This window comes from Polypterus senegalus, chromosome 1 (genome assembly GCF_016835505.1).
Source record: "Polypterus senegalus isolate Bchr_013 chromosome 1, ASM1683550v1, whole genome shotgun sequence".
NCBI classification, from domain to species: Eukaryota; Metazoa; Chordata; class Cladistia; order Polypteriformes; family Polypteridae; genus Polypterus; species Polypterus senegalus.
In genome coordinates, this window is record NC_053154.1 from 112608499 (window position 1) to 112620631 (window position 12133).

Sequence of the window (12133 nt, forward strand, 5' to 3'; positions counted from 1 at the left end):
ATTATGTACAGTATCCTTAATTAATTTATCATTATTTCATTTGCTTAGTCAGGAAAGCCAACAGGTGTCTTACCAGTATTGGGAATCATTATAGGGCAAACTCTGCCTGCATGTGTTTAGATTGTGGAAGGAGCCTGGAGCTCATATATATTGTCATAATTCACCTTGCTTCCCCCGTGAGATCCAGCACGGGAGCAAAGGCAAAACCATAGTTTCAAAATGAGGGGCTTCAGGTGCCTCAGAGCATGACCCTTCCTCTTCCCAAGAGAAGGCCAAAAGACTGCCTCCTGGACAGGTCACCAGCACTCTACAGAATAATGTCCACCTAGTGAGTCCCCTGAAAGTAATACTGTATTCCATTTGAACTGGGAAGTCGGAAATACCAAGTTCCCAGTAGAAAGTTTCAACTGGCACACCCCACAGGTTAGATTTCCTTCTCAGAATCAATCGGAGAGCCTTACCAAACCTGACTTCAATAAGCAAGACTGCACCGTGCATCAACAGAAGTGAAAACTGTAGTATTATTCTGTTCATTAGCACTTCTGCCTATTTGTGTTTTATTAAATCAGTCATATACATAGTACTATCAAACTTCTATCAGTGAATATGCTGCTACAGTGTTTGGATGCACAAAATACTGTGTAATCTGTTGTTCAGTACTTGTCTACACTCCAAAAGAGCAAGCACAACAAAGGTTTTCAGTTTTGGTATAAAAGAACAGACAGGAAGAGGGCCAGGGAATTCTGGTTAAACTGCAAGTTGAAAAAGAATGCCACCTTTTAGAAGGTGTCAAATTTGTCAGCAGAGGAACCAAGCTGATAATCCCAAAGTCTACAAAAGATAAAAAATAGAGCTGAAAACTGGGAACAGAGTGAGGTTAAGACTACAACCACAATGAATAAACTGAAGGGCAAAAACTTAATACACAACTAAAATAAAAAAATGCAACAAGTCCTAATTCCAAACATTTCTTGTGTCACAATTACATCACATGTTGCAAATTCTGGGTCTCACAGGATAAAACTGAAAGTCATTGTCAGCAACAAAATGACACTGGTTGTTGTAAAATGGCAGTGCTAGGGCTACAAAATTATAAACAAATGGCATTAACATAATGACGATATATTATTTTATGATATATGACAATAAAAGTTACTATGATTATAAACAAACTCATACAAAAACAATAGATGCAGAAATAGATTATTCATATTTTATTACCCAAAATTCATAACCGTTATATATATATATATATATATATATATATATATATATATATATATATATATATATATATATATTCTTAGGTCTGAATAACAATCTGATTTTTGGGTGGTTACCTGCCAGGTAATACTTGTGGTTGGTCTACTAGTCAGCAAACATCCACCACATCCTCTCAGTTGCAAGAAGCAGATTGTAGATATACTGTAATACAGCATGTACCAAATCAACAAAAGAGTATATAACATGTGTTTCGCCCTTATTTGGGGCTTGTCAGGTGTACACACATTTGCAAACCTTGGATGTCAACACCTGAGGCAAAGCCTCTGATGTTGTGCCAAAGTGGCCGGTTTGCTTATTTGACAGGGTGAAGATTGGAATATTATATTCTTAGGTCTGAATTGCAATCTGATTATCTGAGTAGTAACCTACCAGGTAATGCTTGTGATGGTCAGCCATTTGGCAAACATCCATCACAATCTCTCAGAAGCAGATCATAGATAAGTAAGACCAAGGAGAACCAGCTAATTTTATCTTTGGCCGGGAAAACTTACGAGGCTAGGATATAGTGAGTTGGAAGCACTTCCAGCTTATAGGGAAGTTCCACAAAGTAAACACCATATCTCCTTGCAGTGTTCCTTGGAGGCACCCATGGATCTCAACAAGGCTATACTCTGGGACTCCAACTCCCATGATACCCTGTGGTTATTCGAAAGGGACCAGAATCCCAGAGATGGTGCCCCCAAGCATATTGTGGAATACAGTATCTACATGCTGTTTTGTACCCTGGCCCTGTTCCCATCTGAAAGCCTGTCCTTCCATTCTCCTTTATTGTGGTGTCCCATCTGGGCAAGGAACGTACAGTCATATGAAAAAGTTTGGGAGCCCCTCTCAGCCTGCATAATAATTTACTTTCAACAAAAAAGATAACAGTGCCATGTCTTTCATTTCCTAGGAACATCTGAGTACTGGGGTGTTTTCCGAACAAAGATTTTTAGTGAAGCAGTATTTAGTTGTATGAAATTAAATCAAATGTGAAAAACTGGCTCAATACTGAGTACTTGCAACAACAAATTGGTTGGATTAGCTCATTAAGCCTTGAACTTCACAGACAGGTGTGTCCAGTCATGAGAAAAGTTATTTAAGGTGGTCAATTGCAAGTTGTGCTTCCCTTTGACTATCCTCTGAAGAGTGACAGCATGGAATCCTCAAAGTAACTCTCAAAAGATCTGAAAGCAAAGATTGTTCAGTATCATGGTTTAGGGGAAGGCTACAAAAAGCTATCTCAGAGGTTTAAACTGTCAATTTCAACTGAAAGGAATGTAATCAGGAAATGGAAGGCCACAGATACAGATGCTATTAAACCCAGATCTGGCAGGCCAAGAAAAATAAAGGACCAGCATATGCGCAGGATTGTGAGAATGGTTACTGACATCCCACAGATCACCTCCAAAGACCTGCAAGAACATCTTGCTGCAGAGGGTGTATCTGTACATCGTTCTACAATTCAGCGCAATTTGCACAAAGAACATCTGTATGGCAGGGTGATGAGAAAGAAGCCCTTGCTGCACTCACGTCACTAACAGAGTGGCTTGTTGTATGCAAATGCTTATTTAAACAAGCCAGATTCATTTTGGAACAAAGTGCTTTGGATTGATCAGACAAAAATTGAGTTATTTGGTCATAACAAAAAGCGCTTTGCATGGCGGAAGAAGAACACCACATTCCATGAAAAACACCAGCTAACTAGTGTCAAATTTGGTGGAGGTTCGATCATGCTGTAGGGCTGTGTTGCTAGTTCAGGGACTGGGGCCCTTGTTAAATTTGAGGGTCAGATGAATTCAACCCAATATCATCAAATTCAGGATAATATTCAAGCATCAGTCACAAAGTTGAAGTTACGGATGGGTTGGATATTTCAACAAGACAATGACCCAAAACACAGTTTGAAATCTACAAAGGCATTCATGCAAAGGGAGAAGTACAATGTTCTGGAATGGCCGTCACAGTCCCCTGACTTGAATATCATCGAAAATCTTTGGGATGATTTGAAAAAGGCTTTCCATGCTTGGCATCCATCAAATTTAACTGAACTGGAAATATTTTTTATGGAAGAATGGTCAAAAATACCTCCATCCAGAATCTAGACACTCATCAAAATCTATAGGAGGTGTCTAGAGGCTGTTATATTTGCAAAAGGAGGCTCAACTAAATATTGATGTAATATCTCTGTTGGGGTGCCCAACTTTATGCACCGGTCTAATTTTGTTTTGATGCATATTGCATATTTTCTGTTAATCCAATAAACTTAATGTCACTGCTGAAATGCTACTGTTTCCATAAGGCATGTTGTATATTAAATGGAAGTTGCTTCTTTGAAAGCTCAGCCAATGATAAACAAAAATCCAAAGAATTAAGAGGGGTTACCAAACTTTTTCATGTGACTGTACAAATATCACCATTGTTTGCTTGCTTTGATTGTGCTGCTAAGTTATGATAAAGTGTTCAGGAAGTCAAACAATTCATAGTAAGGTAGTTATATTTACCACTCCTGTCTCTGGAGAGTGTGTTGCATGTTGTTATAGATATTATATACACTGCTCACAAAAATTAAAGGAACACTTTAAAGAAACACATTAGATACATCAGATCTCAATATGAAGTTGGATATCTATACAAATAACGACAGGGCAATGTCTTAGGAACAAAAGGATGCCAAGTCTTTTAATGGAAATAAAAGTTTTCTGCCTACAGAGGGCTCAATTGTGTAGACACCCTAAAATCAGAGTGAAATGAAGATGTGGCAGGCTAGTCCATTTTTTCAAAAACTTAATTTCTGCTACTCAAAATGCTTTTCAGTATCTTGTGTGGCCCCACGAGCTTGTATGCATGCTTGACAACGTCGGGGCATGCTCCTAATGAGACGACGGATGGTGTCTTGTGGCATTTCCTCCCAGATCTGCATGAGGGCATCCCTGAGCTGTTGTACAGTCTGAGGAGCAACCTGGCGGCGCCTAATGGACCGAAACATAATGTCCCACAGATGTTCTATTGGGTTTAAGTCAGGGGATCGTGAAGGCCATTCAATTGTTTCAATTCCTTCATCCTCCAGGTACTGCCTGCATACTCTTGCCACATGAGGCCGGGCATTGTCGTGCATTAGGAGGAAACCAGGACCTACTGCACCAGCGTAGGGTCTGACAATGGGTCCAAGGATTTCATCCTGATACCTAATGGCAGTCAAGGTGTCTTTGTCTAGCTTGTAGAAGTCTGTGCGTCCCTCCATGGATATGCCTCCCCAGACCATCACTGACCCACCACCAAACTGGTCATGCCGAATGATGTTACAGACAGCATAACATTCTCCATGGCTTCTGCAGACCCTTCAACGTCTGTCACATGTGCTCAGGGTGAACCTGCTCTCATCTGTGAAAACACAGGGTGCCATTGGTGGACCTGACAATTTGGTATTCTATGGTAAATGCCGATCGAGCTCCACTGCGCTGGGTTGTGAGCACAGGGCCCACTAGAGGACGTTGGGCCCTCAGACCACCCTCAAGAAGTCTGTTTCTGATTGTTTGGTCAGAGACATTCACACCAGTGGCCTGCTGGAGGTCATTTTGTAGAGCTCTGGAAATGCTCATCCTGTTTTCCTTGTCCAAAGGAGCAGATACCAGTCCTGCTGATGGGTTAAGGACCTTCTATGGTCCTGTCCAGCTCTCCTAGACTAACTGCCTGTCTCCTGGAATCTCCTCCATGCCCTTGAGACAGTGCTGGGAGACACTGCAAACCTTCTGGCAATGAACACATTGATGTGCCATCCTGGAGAAGTTGGATTTCCTGTGCAACCTCTGTAGAATCCAGGTTTAGCCTCATGCTACCAGAAGTTACACTGACCATAGCAAATGCAAAACTAGTGAAAAAACAGTCAGAAAAGATGAGGAGGGAAAATGTCAGTGGCTTCCACCTGTTAAACCATTCCTGTTGTTGGGGTCATCTCATTGTTGCCCCTCTACTGCACCTGTTGTTAATTTCATTAACAGCAAAGCAGCTGAAACTGATTAACAACCCCTGTGCTACTTAACTGACCAAATCAATATCCCAGAAGTTTCATTGACTTGATGCTATACTCTGATTAAAAAGTGTTCCTTTAATTTTTTTGAGCAGTATATATATATATATATATATATATATATATATATATATATATATATATATATATATATATATATATATAGATATGTTCATTGTATTCATAGTTTGAGTCATGACCTGAATTGTGTGGATGGTTACCTACCAGGTAACACTTGTGGTTGGTCTGCCATTCGCTAAACAGCCGCCACTGTGCCCTCTTCAGTTGCAAGAAGCAGATCATGGAATGTTGCATAATATTACTGTCAAATAATGCATAGAGTACGCTACACGTGTTTCGCCCTAATTTGGGCTCATCAGGCATACACACTCTACTGCTCACCTCTCGGGGATCGAACCTCGGACGTCAGTGTCAGAGACAAGCCCCTTTACGCTGCGCCACGGCGTGTGGTTTGTTTATTTGACAGCCTGTAGGTCCGGAGTAATTACATTAATTGAATTCGTAGTCTGAGTCCCAACCTGAATTGTGTGGTATATATATATATATATATATATATATATATATATATATATATATATATATATATATATATATATATATACAGTACACCCCAAAATTTGAGGGGGTTACATTCCTAGAGCACCCGCAAATTGTCAAAAACCATGACTTTTGGATGTGGTTAAAAATGCCTTTTAAATGCCTATTTAATGTAAAATACTGATGTTAGTGCTATACATACTGTAATTCATGCAAGCATGTTTTCTTTGGTATGCGCTGTTGTTTTTTTGTTATAAGTAAATACATAATAATTTAATTTAATTAAAATACAGTAAAATGTACGGGTACTCACCAATGATGAATGATATTGATGATGATGATGATGATGATGAAGTAGCTGTGCAGTACGATGCAGAGGATTTAAAACTCCTCAGGTGGCGCCTCTTCTTCAGGCGCTTCAGGAGGAGTCATGTCATTGGACAGGTCTTCTTCTGGTGGGGTTTTGTACTGGCTTTTCTTTATAGGTTTCAGGATCATTGTGATGGGAAGTTGCTACATTGTTTCCTGTAGCGAACTGCTTGTATAATTTCTTTGCTTTCTTACGGATGATTTACCATCCAAGGGGATGTTCTTCTTCCTGCAGTCAGTGATCCACAATGCCAAGGCAGATTCCATCCTGATGATATTTTTATTCCTTACGGTCATTACCTTTTTGGCACTATCACAGAAACTTACAGATACGATACTCCAGATCGCTTCTTCGCTCTTCTTTATGTAGCGTGCTGTGATTTCATTAATGCCATAGTGGCATGCTACTACAGCATAACTTTTTAGTTCCCGGAGCAAATCCAGTAGTTCAGCCTTCTCCTGGAGTGTTTTAAACTTCTTCTGGCACTTAGGCTCAGTGCCAGAAGCCTTAGAAGGTGCAGGGTGATTCGGCGACATCTTGTGCGTTTAAGAATAACAATATGAATACAATAACAAAATGGAAAACACGAGGATACTCTGCTGGAATCGTGTCACAGGGCAGCAATCAATCAGGAGCAAGGAGAAATGAATAACGCGCTCGGATTGGCTACTTTCACCATCCCAAACCGCGTTTCCCTCATCGGTGGTAAACCCACTCAGCTGGAGACGCATCACAGGGCAGCTGTCAATCAGCAGCAAGGAGAAATGAATAACGCGCTCGGATTGGCTACTTTCACCATCCCAAACCGCATTTCCCTCAGTGGTTGTTTCCTGTTCTCTCTACAGCACAGTATTACCATGAAAAAAGCCATAAAAATTTGCGGAGGATTTTTGTGCTTTCTGCTAACAATTAATAGTTAGATTCTAAGGATAAATCCACGAATGACTGAGTCAGTGAACCCTGAACCGCAACTTTGCGGGTGTCTACAATATATATACTGTATATATACAGTATATATATATATATATATATATATATATATATATATATATATATATATATATATATATATATATATATAGTATGTATATACAGTACTTGAAGTGTGCCATCACTTTCCTGTTCTTGCCTTATTAGTACCCCACATTATCAACCCTTATTTAGAAAAACAAACTGTCCTTTAACCAATTGTTCACACTACCAAGAGGGCCCCCCTTCACCAACAGCTTTTCAATATGAACTTTGCATATATGTGCATCTTCTGACCTCGAAGGAAACCGTTATTCAACAAATGCAACAAGGAATACTGGAAGTTCTCTTTTACAACTTCACCCACTGTATATATTATATAAAGTATATTTTAATATAGGAAATGAGTTGCCACCCTTTAATGCTTGATTTTGAACTGTTATGATACATTTTATAATTTTCTAATCTCAAACATCAAAATGGATAATGAATTTCAGAAGCACTGAAAGGTTTACTCTGAAATTACTTTTTTATCCTCAGAATGAGACTTCACCCTATGATGCTGTTATTATATTACTCTGCAAAAGTAAACTTCATTAAAATTGTCAGACCTGTTTTTTTGTAACATAATATAAGTGTGTGGGAGCATTTTCTACTAATTGCACTCACCCTTCGTTTTGGGGATAGCGGATTCTATGTGAAGTTTGTTAAAAAAAATGAAGAAAATGAGATCTGTCTGTCTCATCAGACAAGTAAGAGGACACTGCCCCACTAAAATTGAACTTAACCTATTCATAACTTGGAGGTAGAGCTAACTGTGACTGGAGTCTGAAAAGGCTCATGAAAAAAATCATAATATGGTAAATTGGATGGATTAGATAGATAGATAGATAGATAGATAGATAGATAGATAGATAGATAGATAGATAGATAGATAGATAGATAGATAGATAGATAGATAGATAGATAAAACTTGATTTATCTCCATGGGGAAATTTGTCTTTTTAAGAAACTTGCAATAGAAAATATTGTTGCTAAGCAACTACACTCGAACTGCTGACTGAATGATGCCCAAAGAGGCCAAAAAGCACAAACGGCTAACATACATGTGATTCTCAATGTACATTTAAAGTAACTATAACTAAGATGTACTTAATGAATTGTATTGCATCACTTTTGAAATGATAATCTCCATTTTTAGTGTGCATGATTACCAATGTCATGCAGTAGTTGCTTTCCTTTGTGTCATAAAGTGCTTTCCTGTACTCCTTAGGGACTCAGAACAGCAAAAAATAAAAAAAATTAAAAAATATTCCTATTGTGCATTTTGATGGTTTAATGTACAAACTGATGTTAACATTACTGGTAAAATACCCATTACCTTAACTTTATGGTATATTCTACTTTTTTAAATATTTCTTTAAGACCACCAATGCCACAAATGTTTAAACTTCAGCTAAGAAACTTTTTTTCATAACAAATGGCAAAAATGGTGCTGCTTCTCAAACTCAGGAATGTTTATCTTTATTAAATGTAAAATAGACTCAGAGAAAGCATAAATGTTTCATCTTGTGAAAGAACTGTAGCTAAATAAATATATTACAATGTGGTTTGCTGTAAATGGGAATTGCACACACTGAAGTGACTCTTTTTACATATACTGTGATGGCATGATATCTGTTATTCTCATTTAAGTGTGCATCAAAGCTACAGCAGCTAATGCTGAGTGAAGATGTTACCTAATAAAGGATCACATTCATCACTGGGTGTCATAAAATGATTAGACTTTATCAAAAATCTGATATAAATGGTGAGAATATTAGGGGAAAATAAAAATAACCACCAAAATAATCATCCTGTTAAAAACTTATGGGAAATTTAACTGACTTTACAATCTTATTGTTCTTATTACAAAGCATTAAAACTTTATATTCCTCCAGGTCAGTGAGCATGAAATACACAAAAAGCTAGATTTTGTTTCTCTCTCTCAGAGCATGTTTTTGCATTCATAATTATAATGCAGCCATATATAGTCAATATATGATCTTAAATGTATGTAGAATGGAATTAAAATCAGGTTTGTATGATTTATGTTGTCAACATAGTTATTCAAAACAAATCTGAACAAAATAAACAAATCCTGTAAATACTTGCATGCTAAAGAATACAAATAAAGTTAGGCATACCACAAAATGTTGCATCTAATGTTGTATTTGTGTGGCCTATAATGGACCAATACCCCATCTGTGGATGGCTCCTAGGAAAAGTAATGATGGCTGAAAAATCTATGGGAGTAACACCATGCAGCCTAAAAAAAGGTGCGAGTCTGAGATGTATTGCTGTTGCATGCTGGATACCACTTCTACATTCAGCTCTCCATCAAAATATGTTTTTACCTTTGACTTTTGCAATTTTATGTGAGTATTTGTAATACAATTCTCACTCTTTCAAAGATCGAAGCAATAATTTCATGTGGCAAATAGTATCTTTCCCTGGATACTGTCTTTTCATAATGACATATTTGAAATATTTCTTACTAAATTAGTAATTCTTAAATTCTTAAAAACATCCAGGTTTGTTAAACAGGAGACATAGTTAGTCAAAGCATATTTTTATGCTGTTTTTTTGTTTTTGTTTGGTTCTTTCTATTCTGCTAAGAAAAGTCTGTAAATGTCAGAACAGGTTAGTGTTCAGTTAATCTATATATAAAGTAAGGAGAGTTCAGGTCTCCCATGTATGGAGTTTGCTTGTTCTCCTCATGTCCATTTGGGTTTCCTCCAGATGCTCCAGTTTCTCCCCACAGTTCAGTGACATGCAGTTTAGGTGGCCGGTGTGTCTGTGTGTTTGCCCTGAGATGGATTGACACCCACTCCTGAGTTATTCCTGCTTTGTGCCCTGTGCTTGCTAGGATAGGCACCAGCTCCTCCTCATGCCCGCTCAGGCTACAGGGGGTTTAAAAGATGGATGGATGGATGGATGGATAGGTGGATGTAGAAACATATGCATTCACGAGAACAATGGGGGGAAATATGTGATTAAAATGACCCAAAATAGTAGCTTTAGAGGTAACACTTTAAATAAAATGACAATTTATTCAAATTCAGAAAAGAAAAAATGTATGAAAATGAGTGGATAATTAAGTAATTGTTTAATTGTATCCACTTTGCAATTCTAAGGAATGTACTACATATCCCTAAACATTTATTGGTTAACATGGACAATCTTATCTTCGTTTTTTTTTCTTTTTGCTGCATATTTTCTCTGATTATTGTAATAAATTTTAGAGTCATTTTAATTATTTATATAAATAACTTTCTTACATTTTATTACTATAGGATAAAGTGTTCTGAGTCATACTGATGTTAAAGAATGCAAGCTTGGCAGAAGTGAATTCATAAAAGGATGCTATAAATTTGTTTTTTGTAAAAAAAAAAAAAAAAAGTAATGTAGTGTTTGTAATTTATTAGATTTATTTTAAAACACTTGTATTTAAAAGAACACCAATGGAAGCAATTCTCTTGAGTTGCAACTTTTAGTGCCCTTTCATGTTACTCAAGCTACTCAAGAGTCACAAAAATAGCTCCAAAATAGGACATATTGTCATTTTCACACAAACCTTAATATTTGTACTTTTTTGCTCTGGTTTCGAGTCAAAATGTGTGCCTCCAACGTCAGCCTGCTCATTGCATTTTTGTGTGTGTTTGGCTGCCCCTTTGCTTTTCAAAAACATTTGCTTTCTTAGTATTATCTACCAGAAAATATTATAACTGCTATACACATATCCCATTCAAGACACTTTTTGAGAAAATAAATTCTACACAATCATAAAATGTTCACTCTAGTACCTTATTATGAAAGAGTAAAACTCAAACTGGCACAATGTATGGGGGTTGTTGCTAACTTACACCTCCTACTTTGCTGGGATGGATACCTGCTTTCTACAACCCTGAAGGATATTTAATGTTAAAGAGAATGGATAGATGGATGGATGGTCCTCCAAAAAAGCACGCTAAATGCATGCATAACAGCGGATAACACGGCACAAGTGTGATTGTGAAAAACTGCCTCATAGAGGTCTGTAGTTCTTCACTTTCCTAACTTCCCATTGTTAGTAATATATATTTCAGTTTCACTTCAGGTATTTCTCAGATGTCGTTATTATCCATTTTATTTCTATTGCCACATTTCTGTCTTAGCATCATTTTATCTGAAGACTGCAAAAGAGGTTTTGTGAAGCAATCACATACAAACTCCCAGCATCAGTTTTGAGGCTGACTCATGAGCCAACAGCTGGTGAATTCAAAAACATGTAGTTATAAATGTATTGACTTTTTAAATTACTTGATTTTTTATATCCATATTACCACAAGGTGTAATGAAAATATGAACTTTAACAGCATTATAAGAAAAGATCAAGTACCCAGTAAGCAAACAAGAGCAGTCTAATGAAACAGAGCAACCCTTCAACCAAGTTTCAATTCATTACGATATATTGAAAAAGGCACTTTTAGTCCATTTTATGCTGCTTGTCGACATTTCAACGTTATCCCTCTTTAGCGTTTACTATCAGTTTAAAAATAAAACACAATAGCAAGAAGAAAGGGGAAATCGATTCATATACCCTTGAGACTCATTTCATGTATTATTTACACGAAGACAAACTTAACAACTTTAGCCTCATTCTTTCATTTATTTTTTCATTTGGGCTTTCAAATCATACTATGTTAAATATTATACATATACATATTTAAAATAGGATTAAAAACACTACATACTTTTTTCAGTGATCTTTGTTGTCTTGAAAGCTCGTCTTAACCTTTCGTATAGAGAAAGTTAGCAAATAAACTCCGCACCATGGCAACGCAAAGACAACAACAAAAGTTTACCGCAATAGCAGCAGCAGCCTCACAAGCCCTATCTTGAAATGCGCTCCGGCAAGTCTC